We start from the raw sequence: 20,926 nt of genomic DNA on the forward strand, positions 1-20,926 counted from the left end.
CAGCATCCCTTTATGTTCAAAACATTAGAAAAACTAGGGATAACAGGAACTTACCTTGACATTGTAAAAGCTGTCTATGCTAAGTGCTAGGAGCCACAAGCAGATAAATGATGCATGACACCTTTGCTTGTAAAGTGATGCCAGCTAGCCACTGAGATGATATGATTATGTTAAGATTTACATTCATATGCAAATTGGGCTCCTGCTGTTCACCTTGGCCTGCTACCGGACTCAAGTTAGGGGACTCCTGGAGAGTTCCCATTGGTTGGGGAAGGATAGTAGGAGGAAATTCCGGGGGAGGTCCGGGCCCCCTGGTTCCGGGGGAATGCGCGGTTCCGGCAGACGCCCACGTGGGACGACCGGGTTTGGCTTGCCGGCGCCTACGGAGTATTGGCGGCTTTTTCAAAATAAAGTTTTGTTCCTGCTTGAGTGGCTCGTGATTCTGTGCCCAGCCAAGACTGCGGCATTTTGCGGCCCATACGGGGAGCGCCTGAAACTTAGAGGTGAGTAAAATTGCTCGCCCCTGAAGGAAGGCGACAGAATGGGTGACCATTTAAAAAAAAAATGTGTTCTTGTTTTGATTTATTTTGTTTTTATTTCAAGCTCCCTAGCCCTAGAATTTTCTCAGGCGAACTGGGAAAAATGGTTGGCTCAAGGTTTGAAGTTATTCGGCCCTGAGAAAGAGAAAATTGATACAACCATTCTCTGCTCCGTTTTTGTTTCATTCTGTTTCGGCTTTGTTTTATCCTATCTTATTGGGTTACGTTACCTTTATAGTAGATTAGAATCCAGTAAAAAACAAACCGAAAAACTGTTAAGTAAATTGTTAGAGGTCCAAACTATGGTAGAAAAAACGCTAGGTCAAGCAAAAGAGAAGGTCTCTCAAGCTAGTCAGACAGAGGAAAATTTAAAGAAAGCAAGCTTAGAGGAAAAACAGCCATCAGGTGGAGAATTACAACAGGAGGTTGCTACTAACTCCGTTCTATCACCAGAGGGCGTAATTCAACACACAGCTCCATCTACCGCTGAGCGGCCCTCAACTCCCGTAGTTGATGGATGGAATTCTGAGGCAGAACCCCAAAGATTAGCATGCCCTGTACTTGAGCAGGCAGGAGGGCAACGAATTCACCGTGCTTTAGATTTGAAAACAATAAAGCAATTAAAGGAGGCTGTAACAACCTATGGGCCGCAAGCTCCCTTCACAATAAGCATGGTCGAATCTGTTACCAACTTGGACATGACACGAGCAGATTGGGCTAACATGTGTCGATCTGTGCTAAACGGAGGACAATATTTGTTATGGAAGGTTGCCAATGAGGAATTTTGCATGGAGACAGCTAGGCGAAATGCAGAAGCTGGTTACCCTCAAAGAAATATAGATATGCTATTGGGAAAGGGACCTTATGAGGGTCAAAGACAGCAAATTGAATATGACCCTGGCGTATACGCACAAATTGCTGTAGATGCAGTTAGGGCATGGAAAACTTTACAGGGGCATAGAGACTTACAAGGTCAATTATCTAAGGTAATACAAGGAACTAATGAACCTTACGCTGAATTTGTAGATAGACTTATTCAGTCAGCCTCTAGGATATTTGGAAATACAGAACAGGTAATGCCATTTATAAAACAACTGGCTTATGACCAAGCAAATCGTTGCTGCAGAGAGGTCATTAGACCATGGAGACATGAAGATTTAAACACATATATTAAATTATGTAGAGACATTAATGAACAAGGGCAAGTCTTAGCCGCAGTACAACAGGCTTTAGATGCCAGGCCAAAAACATGCTATAATTGTAATCAAACAGGACATTTTAAAAGGAGTTGCCCCATAAGAGGAGGGTTTAACAAAGCTGGGTATCAAAGGAATAGAATACCGGGTATTTGCCCACAATGCCATAGAGGGAAACATTGGGCTAATGAATGCCGTTCTCAAACCACCATAGAGGGTATTCCATTATCAAAAAACGGACAAGGACCAAGTGTTTACCCACAATATCGTGGACAAAGGTATCAGGCTCCATTGCCAAAAAACGGACAAGAGGGCCCAATGCCCCGGGGCCCAAAACCACAAATATATGGGGCAATGGAGGAACCCAGCAGCACCATCAAGGTAGTGCCCAGGACGCATTATCCATTAAATCCCTCATCAGACAAACTAGAGGGAGCGCAGGGCTGGACATCTGCGCCTCTGCCAGAGCAGTACTAACTCCAGAGATGGGAGTTCAAATCATTCCCACAGGAGTAAAAGGACCTCTTACCCAGGGAACAGTAGGCTTATTATTGGGACGCAGTTCTTCTACACTAAAAGGACTTATGATAAGTCCTGGGGTAATTGATCCCGATTATGAGGGTGAAATAAAAATTGTGGGGAGCCATTCTGACACGTGATTGGGTGACTCCCGTTAAGGGCCTGAGGCACTCTGGCTGTGTCGGAGTTATCCCGACCCTTTCCTGATGAGAGAGCCCATCCGTGTGGGGGTGTGCGTGACCACTGACACTGGAGACCCAATCACTGACCCTGACCTTGGAGTACAGCCCCCCCTCAACCTTCATTGGATGGAATTCTCCCCTGAATCTCTTGTCCCCCCAAATAAAAGGCTACTCCCCGGCGTGTTCGCTCTCTCTCTCTCCTGCTAGCCCAGAGTAATCCTCGCTGCCCTGCTGGGCGGCTGGAGGCGGGAGCCAGGGAGGCGAGCTGTCTCGGACCTAGCAATATAAAATAAGGTACTGTCTGTGTGTTTTATTTTGATCTCTTCTAACTAACTTAATGCCAGAACCTCATTAATGAAACCACTGCGCAGGCCGCGTGGTAGAATTGGCGCCCACGAGGGGGGCATTCTGAATTAGTTAGATTGAGTGGGAGCGCGCGCTAAAAAGATTAAGGGAAAGAATAAAAAGGAAGATAAGGAATAAAGAAATAAAGAGGAAATAAGGAAGATAAAGAATAAAGATAAAGAAAAGGAAGAAGTGACATTTGGGTCACAAAAGTACCGGGAGATATTGAAGGAAAGAGACGTTAAATTACTTAAAATGGGAAATTCTACTTCGGATAAGGAAATGTATCTAACTATTTTAGACAGTATAATTAATCAGAAAGGAAAACAGATAAAGAAAACTCAGTTATTACAATTCTTAAAGATTGTAGGTGAATATTGTCCTTGGTTTTGTGACCAAGAGTCTCCAAATTTACTTACTTGGGAGAAATTAAGAAGGAAAAAAGTTTGTCTTTTTAAAAATAGGGGCCAGAATTCGCAGCCGCCTGAAGACCTTTTAAAAGACATTCAAGGAGCTATTAAGTCTATTCAAATGGAAAATCAGCCTGAGGCTAAGTTAATTTCCTTTCGTTTGAAAGCAAAGGCACTAAGGACCAAGGTTAGAAATGTAAACTTAGACTCCAAGCCCCATGCGGAGGATTCAAATGGCGCGGATCAGCCCGCTTTCTCGCTGCCGCTGGCATCTCCTCCTAGCGAGAGCCCGGGAATTCCAGGAACGGTCGCACAGTGTGACGTCACTGGCAGCGCCGACCAGGACAGTCCGCGATTTTTACCAAGACAGAGACAGGGATCACAGACAGTTTTCTTAGGACCTTCAGAGACAGTTGAATTAGATCCTGAAACGGGACCAACACAAATCCCTACTGGGATTTTCGGGCCACTTCCTGAGAATACTGTAGGTTTAATTTTGGGGCGTGATAATTTGAAGGGAGCCATTGAAGTAATACCTTGTGATAGATTCAGAATTTAAGGGGCAATTATATGTTACTGTAAGATCCAATTATGCCCTAAGACTCACCCCAAAGGATATTTTTGCTCAATTAATATTATTGCCTTGTGTCTCAGAAAGGCACCTGCCGGTAGATTCAGTTTCTAAACCGCCGGACAGAGTATATTGGTCCCAGTTAGTGCGACAAGAACGCCCTTTATTAAAACTTAGAATTAATAAAAAAATTTCCTAGGCATCATAGACACAGGAGCTGATAGCTCAGTATTGTCCAGCCGGTTTTGGCCCAGGACATGGCCCTTACATACAGCATCAGCTAACCTAGAAGGAATAGGACAGATTTCACAGCCTGCTCAAAGTGCCAACTATCTCCGTTGGGAAGATTCTGATGGGAACAGTGGAGTATTTAAACCTTATGTGTTAGAGTCTTTACCAGCTAATCTATGGGGAAGAGATATATTAGCCAAAATGGGACTGTTACTAGTTACTTCAAATTCTATAAGATCAATTGAAGAAGTTAATCAGAGGTATTCTCCTAGAGATGATAGGGAGGCCCTTCAGGAAGAATATCTGTTTTCAAGCCAGTCTCCACGAAATACTCCAGGCCAGAATTTTTACTAGGGGCCCTGAGTACTTCCCCGATCCTTAAGACAGCTGAAAAAATCACGTGGCTCACAGAAGAGCCTATTTGGATTTCTCAGTGGCCCATCTCCGGGGAAAAGCTTAAAATAATTCATAGATTAGTTGAGGAACAACTTCAGGCTGGTCATATTGAACCAACACTTAGCCCTTGGAATACACCTATTTTTGTTATTAAGAAAAAGTCAGGAAATTGGAGATTACTACAGGATTTAAGGGCAATAAACCAGGCAATTCAGCCTATGGGATCATTACAGCCAGGACTTCCCTCCCCCACAGCCATTCCTTTAGATTATAGCTTGATGGTAATAGATTTAAAAGACTGTTTTTTCTCTATAAGGTTACATCCTAAAGATTGTGAAAAATTTGCTTTCACTGTCCCAACAGTTAATTTTAAGGAACCTGTTAAAAGATACTGCTGGAAGGTGCTTCCTCAGGGAATGCGTAATAGCCCTACACTGTGCCAAAAATATGTTGACCAGGCAATAGATCCCATTAGAAATAGCTTCCCTGATGCCTATATTATTCATTTTATGGATGATATACTATTGGCTCATATTAATCCAGAAGTACTTTCAAAAATTTTTACTCAGTTAGAGACCTCACTTACAACAATGGGTTTAAGTATAGCTCCTCAAAAAATTCAAAAGGTATCTCCTTTTCAATATCTAGGTCAGATAATTCAAGGGAGTACAATCCGTCCTCAAAATCTTCAGATAAGAGTTAAGGAGTTACGTACCCTGAATGATTTTGAAAAACTATTAGGAGATATTAACTGGCTAAGACCATCTTTAAAGTTAACTACTTCTGAGTTAAGTCCTTTATTTCAGATATTACAAGGAAATCCTTCTCCAACCTCTCCACGTCAACTAACGTTAGAAGCTAAGGCAGCCTTAAGGAAAGTGGAAATTGCAATTAAAAATGCACAGCTTACTAGAATAGATCCTAAAGAAATAGTATATTTATTAATATTTCCAACTGAGCATACCCCAACAGGAGCCATATGGCAAAGATTGGGAGTTATTGAATGGATTTACTTATCTCACTCCCCTCAAAAAACATTAATTCCTTTTCATGATTCTATAGCTCAATTAGTTATTAAGGGAAGAACTAGGATTTTACAATTAATTGGATCTGAGCCTGATATCATAATTATTCCATTTTCTGTTCAACTTCAAACTTCTAGTTCATGGCAGATAGCTTTTGCAGATTTCCCTGGCCAAATAGATAGCCATTATCCTCGTGATAAGATTGTACAATTTGCATCATTAACATCACTTATTTTTCCAAAGATTGTACGTTCTCATCCAATAGAGGGAGCTTTATCAGTGTTCACAGATGGTTCCAGCTCTGGTAAGGCAGGTTTCTTCAGCCGTGTTCACACAGAGGTAATACAAACTTCTTATACTTCTGCCCAAAGGGCAGAGCTCCAAGCTCTGATTTGTGCCTTAGATTATTTTTCAAATGAGCCTATTAATATCTATTCTGACAGCTTACATGCAGTCGGAGTTACCAAAAATATTGAAACCTCAGTTATTGGGTTTACTTCATCACAGAAGTTATTTGAATTATTTCATAATTTACAAAAGACAGTGCTAATGCGAAAATACCCATGTTTCATTGGACACATCCGTGCGCATACTGACCTTCCTGGATCTTTAGTTGCAGGTAATGATAAAATTGATAAATTAGTAGCTTTTTGTCAACAGATGTCTTCGTATGACTGTGCACTAGCTTCCCATTCCTTGCATCATCAAAATGCTTCTAGCTTACGTAAAAAATTTAGTATTACCAGAGAACAGGCTCGTCAGATTGTAAGCCAATGTCCTAAATGTGTTATTCACACTCCATCTCTGCCATCAGGGGTAAATCCCCGTGGATTAAAACCAAATCAGATATGGCAAATGGATGTAACTCATATTCCTCAATTTGGTAAACAATGTTATGTGCATGTCATAGTGGACACTTATTCTAAATTTATTTTTGCCACAGCACGTACTAAGGAAAATACTCAACATGTAATTTCTCATTGCTTAGCAGCTTTTTCCGTTTTAGGGTGCCCTATGCAGATTAAAACAGATAATGCTCCAGCTTATGTAAGCTCTTCTTTTCAACAATTTTGCCAAGAGTTTCAAATTAATCATAAAACAGAAATTCCTTATAACCCCCAAGGTCAAGCCATTGTAGAACGAGCTCATTTATCTATTAAGCTTCAATTACAAAAATTAAAAAGGGGGAATAAGATAGTGACTCCCCAAAATAGCCTTAATCATGCTTTATTTGTTTTAAATTTTTTAAACTGTGACACAGAAGGTCACACTGCTGCTGAGAGACAAATGTCTCCCTCGGTGACAGGCCCCTTAGGCAGAGTTTTGTGGAAAGATTTACAGACTGGTCAATGTAAGGGTCCAAACCTGGTAATAATGCGGGGAAAAGGCATGCTTGTATTTTTCCAGAAGGTGCTTTCCGTCCTATTTGGGTGCGACCCGGAGGAGCCACAACCCAGAAGGAGGAGATATCGGAAAAAGATGAAGAAAGACCAGATTGAACCAGCCGAGAAGCTGATTTCGTGGAAAGATGTGAAGAAACTGACAACCCAGGCTTCCCAAATACTTCGACGCCTAGGAAAGAACAGGACCCCAGTCTTGATGGTAGCGACAGTAATTGCCCTACTGGGCTGTCAGGTAAAAGGGAATCAAGTAGACACTTATTGGACATATTTCCCAGATCCACCCCTGGTACATCCAGCTGTGTGGACTGGAGAATCTATTCCAGTATTTACTAATGACTCATTCATGATGGGAGGATTTACAGACACTCATATTACTCCCAATCATGTGACTAGATTTAATTATTCTGGCTACAGTGCCCAATTACCTTTATGTTGGTCACATGATAAACATGCTGGCTGTCTGAAAGTATCATTTGAAGAAAAGACAGCGATTGGTAAACCTAGACTGACAAATAATTCTATTTATGGGGACTTAAAACCTAATACTAGATCAGTAATTAAGATGGGACTTTCCCATAACAAGCCAGTCATTTCTGCAAAACCTCCACGGATACCCCACTGTCCAAATAGTTCTACAATTAAAATTGGCACCTTTCCTAAATGGATGGATTGTGTAAATACCTTTCCTGTACAACATAACGTGTCTAAAGCTGGTGGGTATATTTTAGACTGGTCTCCAAAAATTGATGAGAGACAATTACGAAGAAATTCTGCTATGACACCTGCAGGATTTGTTAGTAATATTTTGACTTATAGTGAAGGAGGTGTTCAAAAAGATATTTGGCGTTTAATTGCTGCCTCAGAGTATTTACATTTTTCAGACAAACCTTTACCAAAATTTGTCGGCAAGAACTGTAAAGAGGGATCTTGCTATGGCCTAAGAGCCTGTGTCCAATCTCCTTATGTTATAATTATTGGAAATGTAAAAGTTAAATGGATAGATGATAGATATTTTGTTACTTGTAATAAGTGCAACCTAACCAATTGTATTTCTAGGTATAATGGAGGAAAAGGAGTGCTGATACTTCATCAGCCCTCTTTTGTTTTATTACCTGCTAATATTTCAGAGCCATGGTATGCTGATGCTGGTTTACAAGTCTTAAAGCAGATTCATGCCCAGCTAACAAGACCTAAACGTGCTATTGGAGTCATAATTGTTGGTGTCTTAGCACTAGTCTCATTTATTGCATCAACTGTCTCTGCATCTCCGACATTGTCTCAGAATATTCAACATGCAAAATTTCTTAATAATTTAGCTCAAAATACTTCCAAGGCTCTGCGTAATCAAGTAAATATTGATGAAAGGATTGAGACTAAATTAAACGCCTTAGAGGCGACTGTTATAAACATTGGTAATGAACTTTCAGCCTTAAAATTTAAGGAAAGGCTTAAATGCCATGCTAATTATAAGTATGTATGTGTTACAGCTGCCAAGTACAATGCTTCTCTCTGGGATTGGGAGAAGGTTAAAAACCATTTATTAGGTATTTGGCAAAATAGTAATAATAGCTTAGATATTCTGGAACTTCATCACCATATCCAAGACATTCAAAATAATAGAGCTGATTTTTCAGATCCTTCTTCCTTGGCTAACCAAATATTAAAGGAGTTAAATGGATTCAACCCTGGAAATATTCTTAAACACTCCGCTTGGTACCTTATTGGATTATTCTCTTTGCTGTTAATTCTCTTTTGTATTGTAACTATAGGATGGCGAGTCTTCCAATCAAGAATCCGGGGACTCCAGAGAGTGAACCGCCGCCTCATTGTTAAGAAAAGAAAGGGGGAATATGTGGGGAGCCATTCTGACACGTGATTGGGTGACTCCCGTTAAGGGCCTGAGGCACTCTGGCTGTGTCGGAGTTATCCCGACCCTTTCCTGATGAGAGAGCCCATCCGTGTGGGGGTGTGCATGACCACTGACACTGGAGACCCAATCACTGACCCTGACCTTGGAGTACAGCCCCCCCTCAACCTTCATTGGATGGAATTCTCCCCTGAATCTCTTGTCCCCCCAAATAAAAGGCTACTCCCCAGCGTGTTCGCTCTCTCTCTCTCCTGCTAGCCCAAGGTAATCCTCGCTGCCCTGCTGGGCGGCTGGAGGCGGGAGCCAGGGAGGCGAGCCGTCTCGGACCTAGCAATATAAAATAAGGTACTGTCTGTGTGTTTTATTTTGATCTCTTCTAACTAACTTAATGCCAGAACCTCATTAATGAAACCACTACGCAGGCCGCGTGGTAGAAAAAATTATAGCTAGTTCTCCAAGAGGTATATCAGTAATTTCACCAGGAGATAGAATAGCACAGTTATTAATAATACCCAGCCTGCATGATAAATTTTCCAGTTGTAATGTAGAAAGAGGTTCCAAGGGATTAGGCTCCACAGGTGTAGATTGGGCTATGCTGTCTTTAAATTTAGATTCTCGCCCAATGCTAAAATTAAATATTCAAGGACATGACTTTAATGGGCTGCTGGACACAGGTGCAGACCTTAGCGTCATCTCTCGTCAATAATGGCCAAAACATTGGCCATTACAACAAGCCACTCAAACGCTTCGAGGCCTAGGAGTGGCAACAAATCCCCATAGAAGTGCTATGGTATTAGATTGGAGGGATCCTGAAGGATGTGAAGGAACTATACAGCCCTATGTATTGGATCATCTTCCCGTAAATTTATGGGGACGAGATGTCCTAGATCAATTAGGATTGACATTAACAAATAACATCAATCCTAACGCGCCCACTACTAGGGCTAAACAAGGCTTTAGGAAAGAAAAAAGATTAAGAGAACAAGAACAAGGTATGACAGCACCTATTCAAATAGATCAAGAAATAAGTAGACATGGTTTGGGTTTTCAGAAAGGGCCACTGAGACAATCAAAATTACTTGGAAATCAGAAAGACCAGTGTGGGTTCCTCAGTGGCCCCTGACTAAAGAAAAGATACAAGTAGCCCATGACTTGGTCAGACAACAATTAGCAGAAGGACATATACAACCCTCCGTATCCCCCCATAATACTCCCATTTTTGTCATTAAAAAGAAATCTGGTAAATGGAGATTATTACAAGATTTAAGAGCCATTAATAATGAGATGGTTATTATGGGACCTGCTCAATCAGGGATTCCTCAATTGTCTGCTTTACCAAAAACCTGGCATGTTTTAGCTATAGATATTAAAGATTGTTTCTTTTCAATTCCAATTCATCCCGAGGATAGTCCACATTTTGCATTTACTATCCCTGCACTGAATCATGAAGGTCCTGATCAGAGATATGAATGGAAAGTACTCCCTCAAGGGATGGCTAACAGCCCAACTATGTGTCAAATTTATGTTAATAAAGCAATCCAGCCACTTAGAAATCAGAATCCTGAACTACAAATATTTCACTATATGGATGATGTGTTATTGGAACATAAAGATAAAAACACATTACTAGAATGTTATGCCACACTTACAAACTTATTGAAAAATTATAATCTAGAGATAGCAATAGATAAAGTACAATTAAATCTTCCAATTCATTATTTAGGAGTTCTATTATCCTCAACCATGGTCCGTCCACCAAAAATTCAAATACGAGTAGATCAACTCAAATCACTTAATGACTTTCAAAAGTTATTGGGAGACATAAATTGGATAAGGCCTTATCTAGGCATACCAACAGGAGAGTTAGGACCTTTATTTGATATTCTAAAAGGTCCATCAGATCCAAATTCACCCCGCATGTTAATGCCTGAAGCAAGAAAAACATTAAAAATCATTGAAACATATATGGAAAATATGCATTTGGATAGAATTGATATAAGTTTGCCTTTATTATTTATTGTACTACCAACAAAAAATATTCCTACAGGAGTATTTTGGCAGGAAGGTCCATTATTGTGGATACATTTATCTTATTCTCCTAACACTATTCTTACTAGATATCCTGAGGCTGTAGGACAATTAATACTCAAAGGAATAAAAGCAGCAAAGGGAGTGTTTGGGATTTCTCCCAATAAAATTATTACTCCATATACTATGGATCAAATTGATGAGTTAGCTAATGAGTTAAACACTTGGGCAATAATCATGTGTAAAACTAGTGTTTCATTTGATAATCACTTACCATCTAATCCTTTGTTGTCTTTTTGGTCTAAGCATCCTGTAGTTTTTCCAAAAATGACAAGAAAAACCCCTATCATAAATGCTCCAAATATATTCACTGATGGGTCAAACAATGGTACAGCAGCAGTAGTTACTCCTGATCAAACTTTTACATTTTTAGTACCCAAACAATCAGCTCAAAAGGTAGAGCTTAATGCAGTATTACAAGCTTTTATGGTGTTTAAAGATTCTGTATTTAATTTATTTTCTGATAGTCAGTATGTAGTTAATGCTATAGTATCCCTTGAAGATGCTGGTAGGATTTCACCTTCTTCTACTGTTTTCTCTTTGTTTTCCACTATACAAAGTCTAATCTGGGACCGAAAAGGTCCATTCTTTATAGGTCATATCAGGGCACATACAGGATTGCCTGGAGCCCTTAGTATGGGCAATGAACTAGCAGATAAATCTACACATGACATACATATTTTCTCCACAATAGAAGAAGCTATAAATTTTCATAAAAGGTTCCATGTCAATGCTAATACTTTACAAAAGCGTTTTAAAATAACTAAAGAACAAGCCAGACATATAATAAAACAATGTCAAAATTGTGTGACATTTTTACCACAAGTTAATCTTGGAGTCAATCCTAGAGGACTGATACCTAACCATATTTGGCAGATGGATGTCACACACTTGCCAGAATTTGGAAAATTAAAATATTTACATGTTACAGTTGATACCTTTTCTGGATTTTTGATGGGCTCCCTTCATGCCGGAGAAAAAACTAAAGATGTTACAGCTCATTGCTTACAAAATTTTGCCACTGTGGGCATTCCAAAACAGTTAAAAACGGACAACGGTCCTGGTTATACTTCCACCTCTTTTAAACAATTTTGCTCATCATTTGGCATTACTCACATAACAGGAATTCCATACAATCCACAAGGACAAGGCATAGTTGAAAGAGCTCATCAAACTATTAAAATGTACTTATTAAAACAAAAGGAGGGAATTGGAAAGGGGTATATATCCCCCAAAGATAAACTTAAAATAACCCTTTTTACTCTAAACTTTTTAAATTTGGATTCATCGGGACTTAGTGCTGCGGAAAGACATTTGTACCCAAAAAATGTACATAAGCCTAAGGTACTTTGGAAAGATATTCTAACAGGACAATGGAAAGGCCCGGATCCAGTGATAGTCTGGAATCGGGGCGCTGTCTGTGTTTTCCCACAGGAGGAACAGCAACCGATTTGGATTCCAGAGAGATTAACTAAAACAATTTCTACAGAAAAAGAAGATGATTTGACTCAAATCCATAACAGCTGACATCCAGACCTCCAGCTTGGCTATTCTTACATCTGTGACAGTGATTAACCAAGGTGTTTTTTTTTTTCAATACCTATTTTATTATTGCATTTTTCCCACATCATAAAGTTCTATTTTATTTTTGAGCTCATACAAACCTAGGTTAATGTTTTTCTGATCAGTTTTATTTTTTGACTGTGTTTTATTTTTTGACTGTGGAGTTTTTAAACATTGCAATGGAGATTTCACCTAGGTATAGCTACAAGGCCTTTATTTACTATTGTCTTATGTGTTGTATGTTGTGTGCACACTTCTGTTTTTTGTTGTATGTCTGTATGTGTGTATGTCCATATTTCTTATATGAGGAGCGCTCATGAAAAAATGGATCCGAATTTTTTCTTTATTCACGTGATTTATATGGTTTAATTTAAATTAGGTGAACAGCTGTTAATGATTGTTTTTAAAGATGGTTAACAGATCTGTTTGTTTACTAATTTAAATTAGGTAAACAGCTGTTAAGGATTGTTTTGAAAGGAGTTTAACAGATCTGTTTGTTTACTTTCACCTTTCCTTTTCATTATATTTAATAATTCTGTTCAGGATAATGTCTCTTTAGCATCATTGCCAGAATTTCCATCTCCATCCCAATTCCGGTGAAGACTGAGATAAAACCAAACTACAGCTTCTATGATAGCTATCACAGTAAACTGTATAAACTGATGCATCAATGAATATAACTCAACAAGTAATGCTCAATCAAGGACTTGATTTACTTTGGGAGGAAATGGACATATTGATAGACTCCTCCAATTTGAACTGCTTGCAGAACTTGCCTAGACTATATATCAGTTGCATACATTGTGAAATATCATCTGGTGCACCGAATTGTGGTACTGCTGGCATATCTTTGCTGATGGTGTCACCAGTGATACAATTTCCTTGCCAGCTCACCCCATGTTAATTGTGGTAATACTGGCATATCTTTGCTGATGGTGTCACCAGTGACGCAATTTTTCCAAAGGAGCCATCAATTGGCTTGGTGTCGTGGCATTTCTGTATCCTCCTCCCTTCTACTAGTGATGGTCTAAAATTTGGGGGCCAACAGAGGTGAGGCAAAGAACCTCACCCCCCCACTGGCACCAAGGCTAAATTTGGGGGCCAACAGAGGTGAGGCAAGAACCTCACCCCCCCACTGGTGCATAGGCCTATCCACAAGCATGGCTGAATGCTGGACCGGTAGTCAGTGACGGGTTGATCTGATTACAGTGGATTCAACCTAAGACAGGAGGCTGACGCCTAAAGGTCAGTTCTCCCATGACGGGTAAGAACCATATGTTGAATTGGACAACCTACCAGGCACGGTCCCTAGCCACATTGCTTGTTGCTTAATTAAACAGAAGGGGGCAGATGCTAGGAGCCACAAGCAGATAAATGATGCATGACACCTTTGCTTGTAAAGTGATGCCAGCTAGCCACTGAGATGATATGATTATGTTAAGATTTACATTCATATGCAAATTGGGCTCCTGCTGTTCACCTTGGCCTGCTACCGGACTCAAGTTATGGGACTCCTGGAGAGTTCCCATTGGTTGGGGAAGGATAGTAGGAGGAAATTCCGGGGGAGGTCCGGGCCCCCCGGTTCCGGGGGAACGCGCGGTTCCGGCAGACGCCCGCGTGGGAGGACCGGGTTTGGCTTGCCGGCGCCTATGGAGTATTGGCGGCTTTTTCAAAATAAAGTTTTGTTCCTGCTTGAGTGGCTCGTGATTCTGTGCCCAGCCAAGACTGCGGAAGCTAAGCCTCAGGCTAGCATCATTCTGAATGGACAAAAGTTGAAGGCATTCCCTCTAAAATCCGGAACAACACAGGGATGCCCTCTCTCACCACTTCTGTTCAACATAGTTCTCGAAACACTGGCCAGAGCAATTAGACAGACGAAAAAAATTAAAGGCATAAAAATTGGAAAAGAAGAACTTAAATTATCACTATTTGCAAATGACATGATTCTATACCTAGAAGACCCAAAAGGGTCTACAAAGAAACTACTAGAACTAATAAATGAATTCAGCAAAGTGGCAGGATACAAAATCAACACCCATAAATCAAAGGCATTTCTGTATATCAGCGACAAAACTTCTGAAACGGAAATGAGGAAAAACACTCCATTCACAATATCCTCAAAAAAAAAATAAAATACTTGGGAATCAACCTAACAAAAGAGGTGAAAGATTTATACAAAGAAAACTACAGAACCCTAAAGAGAGAAGTAGAAGAAGATCTTAGAAGATGGAAAAATATACCCTGTTCATGGATAGGCAGAACTAACATCATCAAAATGGCGATATTACCAAAAGTTCTCTATAGGTTTAATGCAATGCCAATCAAAATCCCAACGGCATTTCTTGTAGAAATAGATAAAGCAATCATGAAATTCATATGGAAAAATAAAAGACCCAGAATAGCAAAAGCAATTCTAAGCAGGAAGTGTGAATCAGGCGGTATAGAGATACCAGATTTCAAACTATATTACAGAGCAATAGTGACAAAAACAGCATGGTACTGGTACCAAAACAGGCGGGTGGACCAATGGTATAGAATAGAGGACACAGAGACTAATCCACAAAGTTACAACTATCTTATATTTGATAAAGGGGCTAAAAGCATGCAATGGAGGAAGGATAGCATCTTCAACAAATGGTGCTGGGAAAACTGGAAATCCATATGCAACAAGATGAAACTGAATCCCTTTCTCTCGCCATGCACAAAAGTTAACTCAAAATGGATCAAGGAGCTTGATATCAAATCAGAAACTCTGCATCTGATAGAAGAAAAAGTTTGCTCCGATCTACAGATTGTGGGGTCGGGCTCCAAATTCCTTAATAGGACACCCATAGCACAAGAGTTAATAACAAGAATCAACAAATGGGACTTAATTAAACTTAAAAGTTTTTTCTCAGCAAGAGAAACAATAAGAGAGGTAAATAGGGAGCCTACATCCTGGGAACAAATTTTTACTCCTCACACTTCAGATAGAGCCCTAATATCCAGAGTATACAAAGAACTCAAAAAATTAGACAATAAGATAACAAATAACCCAATCAACAAATGGGCCAAGGACCTGAACAGACACTTCTCAGAGGAGGATATACAATCAATCAACAAGTACATGAAAAAATGCTCTCCATCTCTAGCAGTCAGAGAAATGCAAATCAAAACCACCCTAAGATACCATCTCACTCCAGTAAGATTGGCAGCCACTATGAAGTCAAACAACAACAAGTGCTGGCGAGGATGTGGGGAAAAGGGTACACTTGTACATTGCTGGTGGGACTGCAAATTGGTGCGGCCAATTTGGAAAGCAGTTTGGAGATTCCTGGGAAAGCTGGGAATGGAACCACCATTTGACCCTGCTATTGCCCTTCTCGGACTATTCCCTGAAGACCTTAAAAGAGCATGCTACAGGGATACTGCCACATCGATGTTAATAGCAGCACAATTCATAATAGCTAGACTGTGGAACCAACCCAGATGCCCTTCAATAGATGAATGGATTAAAAAAATGTGGCATCTATACACAATGGAGTACTATGCAGCAATAAAAATGACAAAATCATAGAATTTGCAGGGAAATGGATGGCACTAGAGCAGATTATGCTTAGTGAAGCTAGCCAATCCCTAAAAAACAAATACCAAATATCTTCTTTGATATAATGAGAGCAACTATGAACAGAGCAGGGAGGAAGAGTAGGAAGAAAAGAGTAACATTAAACAGAGACATGAGATGGGAGGGAAAGGGAGAGAAAAGGGAAATTGCATGGAAATGAAGGGAGACCCTCATTGCTATACAAAATTACATATAAGAGGTTGTGAGGGGAATGGGAAAATAAACAAGGAGAGAAATGAATTACAGTAGATGGGGTAGATAGAGAAGATGGGAGGGGAGGGGAGGGGGGATAGTAGGGGATAGGAAAGGTAGCAGAATACAACAATTACTAATAGGGCATTATGTAAAATTGTGGATGTGTAACCGACGTGATTCTGCAATCTGCATTTGGGGTAAAATTGGGGGTTCATAACCCACTTCAATCTAATGTATGAAATATGATATGTCAAGAGCTTTGTAATGTTGTGAACAACCAATAAAAAAAATAAATAAAATGAAAAAAAAATAAAATAAAAAAAAAGATATTGAGAAACAGTAACAGGAATTTGGAAAAATTTTATTTTACTTAATGAGATATGTTGAAATAGAATTATAAGATATATAAAATATATTTTTTGTTTCCCAAAGTTTTTGAGTAAAATCTGGTTTACTTACACTTTTTCAGAGTCTATGAAGATATCCATTCGTCAGATCTAAGAATTAAGAATCAGGAAAGAGATCACAAGGTGGAAATATACTTGGGAGTCATCCCCAATCAACTTGGTTAATTAGGTCCTCCAGGCCAAAATTGGTGGCTCACTGCCTATTTCAAGAAATAGATTTATTTGAATATACCCATGTTTGGGACATTAATTTACATGGCATCTATGAATGCTTTTGTACAGATGGTGCTACAATATGCTTCAGCATTAGGCAGATTTGAATAATTCAAACAAAAACTCCATGTCCAACAAAGCCTGAAGTATTTACTATTTGTCCCTTTACAGATTACTGATCCCTTTGCTAGATGATGAGGCCTTAAAAATGAATGATACGATCCAGAGAAAAATCCATATAGAGAAAAAGAGAAGGTATAAAAGGGAAAATAAGGGTCCCTGGGAAAGTGCCCTGAAGGAAAAAAAAAGTAACTGGCAAGAAGATTGAACTGTGTCAATCACAATATGGCATCACCTTTTGTGAACTGCATGTGTCTTCCCAATCCACCTTGTGATCTCTTTCCTGATCCTTAATTCATAGATCTGACGAATGGATATCTTCATAGACTCTGAAAAAGTGAAAGTAAACCAGATTTCACTCAAAAACTTTGGGAAACAAAAAATATATTCAGAGGGGCTGGGGATACAGCTCAGTTGGTAGAGTGCTTGCCTTGCATGCACAAGGCCCTATGTTCAATCCCTAACACTGCCCCAAAAAATTATAAAATATATTCTATATATCTTATAATTTTGTTTCAACATATCTCACTAAGTAAAATAAAACATATCTCATTAAGCAAAAAGTTACTATTATACAAATAAAATAATAAATGGATGATGGGTTGCAAGCCAATTGAGAGCTAAAGTCATGACATTTGTTTCTAGACTTTTCTTTTAGTCTTTAGCACATCTTTTTGCTCAATAGGACTGGAGATTTATGTATAATCTGAACATTACTACTATCACAATAGAAGAGAATCACATTTGGTCCTATGCTTATGTTGCTATATATCTTTTATCTACAAAATGAAAAAAGAGAAAATATAGCTTCAATGAACACTTTCTAAAATGCATATATTTTGGGAGTGACATCAGCAAGATGGCTGAATAGGACTTTCCAGTGTTGTCCCCTCAGAAACTTGAACAACTATCCACATGCAAAAATGCCTTCACAAGAACTCAAGAGTTGGGCTGGGATATAGCTCAGTTGGTAGAGTGCTCGCCTCGCATGAACAAGGCCCTGGGTTCAAACCCCAGCACTACAAAAAAAAAAAGAACTCAAGAATCTGGGCAAGAGCTTTGAAGCACCTAGATATAGACTGGAAATAAGAAAAGACACATTGAAAAGGGTAGGAAGGGCAGTTCCACATCATCTGTGTGTCACTCCTCTCCAAATCCCAGGCAGCACAGTACAGATATCCTCTGTATTGGAGGAGAGTGAACTGAGCATCAAATATGGCTGTGTATCCCAGCACCAGGCCTATAACAATGAAACCTAAAGCCAGGTAGGACCCTGCAGCCCCAAATTTGGGCAAGCACCCATGGACCCAGCCTCCAAGCCTGCTCTACTACCAGCCACAGACCCTGCAGACACACATTCTAAACCCAACTGAGGTTCTAGTCCAGGCCTAGCATTCAGGCCTATGGCCCCAGACTCCAGACCAGGATTGACAGACGCAGCCTCCAGGACTGTACCAACACCAAATCACATACCACAGGCCCAGTATATGGGCCAGCCCCTGTGCCAGGCAAACCCCCATGAACCCAGACTTCAGGCCTATCCCAATATCAGGCCACCCTTGCAGTCACAAATTCTAGACTAGCCTAGATGTCTGACATTTGCAGAACCAGGATTTGCTGTAGATACTAGTCTCCACATTTCCAGGATTCAAGCCAGCAACCAGGTCCCCATAATCCAGAGGACTCAGGGTCCAAGTTGCTCCAACAGACCCAAGGACCAAGCCAGACCCAATATCCCTGATGCACAGGTTGTTTTCATGGACTCAGGTTTTAGGATTGCCCTACAGACACAGCTTCTCCACCCACCTCAAATCTAAGCTGGTTCCCATGGCCCCAGGCACCACACTGGCACCCACAGACTCAGGCTCCAAACTAGGCCCAATGAATCCAGCCTCCAGGCCAGCACCCAAAGATTCAGCCTTGGAGAAAGTCCCTGCAGCCAAGGCACCATGCCGGCACTCACAGACCAGGCTCTACACTGATCATCAAATACCCAGGCCTCAGGCCATCCCAACAAGGCTGGACCCAAGGTCCAAGTCCACCCCAGTAGTCCTGATGTGTGGCTGGCCCCCACAGACCCAAGCTCTAGGACTACTCCAGACCTGCCATTGCAAACTCAAGATCCAGAACTGCTCCAGCACCAGACACACCTTGTGGACCCAGATCCTAGGCTTGATCCTGTTGACCCAGGCAACAGGCCTAACAAAAACAAACAAAAACTTGGTCTGCTTAAATCACCAAGCTCTGGCAATTTTACACAATGTTAATGATAAAATATCCCATCCTGGAAAATTTTTTTCTTAGTCCAAGTTCTAAATAATTTATGAAGTTATTGTTGGGTGTCATTCATATGTATAAGCTTCAAATTAGCATATTTTCATTAATAAGCATTGTATTGTACATAGAGGTAAATTTAGAGAACTCCCAGTTAACCAAAAGAACCTGACATACAGGCTCAGCTATAGGAGTTTCTTCCGAGAGTAGATCCAAAATGGTTTAAAATCATTCAAGCTCACTTCAGGTGCAATTCATTTCTCCAGTCCTCCAATACAACATATCTCTGTTTAAACTATAGTTTTGAAATAAACAACAAGAGAACAGTGAATGTGTCTGCTTTTGGAGGTAAGGCTCAGCATGCCTCCTTTATTAATTTCCTATTGCTACTATAATAAGTTACCACATATTCAGTGGCTTAAAACTAAAAAGTGGCTGCAGTTTTCCCTTCTGCAAATGCAAAAATTAGTCTCCTAGAAAAAAAAATTAGTCTACTAGAAAAAAAAAGTCTTAAATTTCATTTGGAAGAACAAGAGACCTAGAATAGCCAAAGCAATCCTGAGCAATAATGATGTTGAAGGCATCGCAATAATTGATCTCAAGTTATATTACAGAGCTAAAGTAACAAGAACAGCATGGTATTGGCATCAAAATTGACATGAAAACCAATGGAACAGAAGACACAGACAAACCCACATACTTACTGCCATTTGATACTTGACAAAGGTGTCAAAAACATATGTTGGAGGGGCTGAGGATATAGCTCAGTTGGTAGAGTGATTGCCTCACATGCACAAGGCCCTGGGTTCAATCCCCAGCACCACAAAATATATAATACACACATACTATATATAAATACAAGAAAGAAACTAAATCCCTATCTTTCAACCTGCACAAAAAAATCAACTCAAAATGGATAAAAGACCTAGGAATTAATACCAGAAACTCTGCAACTGCTAGAAGAAAACATAGGGTCAACACTCCATCATATTGGTGCCAGCACCAATTTATTCAACAAAATACCTAAAGCTAAAGAAATAAAACCAAGAATCAATAAATAGGACGGCATTAAATATACATGCTTCTACAAAGCAAAGGAAATGATTAAGAGTGTGAGAGAGAACCTACAGAACAGAAGAAAATCTTTGCCAGCTGCTCTTGGCATGGGATTAACATCCAGAATATCTAAATAACTCAAAAAACTTAACACCAAAAAAACAAGTAACCCAAATCAACAAATGGGAGAAAGAACTAAACAGACATTTCTCAAAAGAAGAAACACAAATGGACAACAAATATCTGAAAAAAACATTCAACATCTCTAGCAATCAGGGAAATGCAAACCAACACTACACTACGATTTCATCTCATTCCAGTTAGAATGGCAACAATCAAGAATACAAACAGGGGGCCGGGGTTGTGGCTCAGTTGTAGAGTGCTCGCCCAGCATGCATGACATACTGGGTTCAATCTCCAGCACCACATAAAAATAAACAAATAAAGGCTGGGGTTGTGGCTTAGCAAGGCCCTGGGTTCAATCCTTGGCACCACATATAAATAAATAAAATAAAGTTATTGTGTCCAACTACAACTACAAAAAATATATTTAAAAATAAAATAAAGGTATTGTGTCCAACTACAACTATAGGAAATATTTTTTTTAAAAAAGAATACAAACAGGGGTGGAGTTGTAGCTCAGTAGTAGAGCACTTACCTGGCATGTGTGTGGTACTGGGTTTGATTCTCAGCACCACATAAAAATAAATGAATAAAAATAA

General features: G+C 39.9%; 1 protein-coding gene across 5 annotated transcripts in view; it reads right to left on the bottom strand.

The window, feature by feature from the left end:
- The window catches only part of LOC308639737 (uncharacterized protein), a 78,000-nt gene that overhangs the window by 55,035 nt on the left and 2,039 nt on the right, over window positions 1–20,926 (bottom strand). For 2 of the 5 annotated variants that reach the window (XR_014020111.1, XR_014020112.1), the window contains exons 2-3: window positions 17,110–17,203; window positions 16,594–16,631 (exon numbers count right to left, since the gene is read on the bottom strand). The exons of the other annotated variants lie outside the window; for them this stretch is intronic. The gene's annotated coding sequence lies outside the window, so the exon portion shown is untranslated. The remainder of the gene's footprint in view (window positions 1–16,593; window positions 16,632–17,109; window positions 17,204–20,926) is intronic. 5 annotated transcript variants of the gene reach the window in all.

This window comes from Spermophilus citellus (assembly GCF_964194105.1).
Source record: "Spermophilus citellus genome assembly, chromosome: X".
NCBI classification, from domain to species: domain Eukaryota; kingdom Metazoa; phylum Chordata; class Mammalia; order Rodentia; family Sciuridae; genus Spermophilus; species Spermophilus citellus.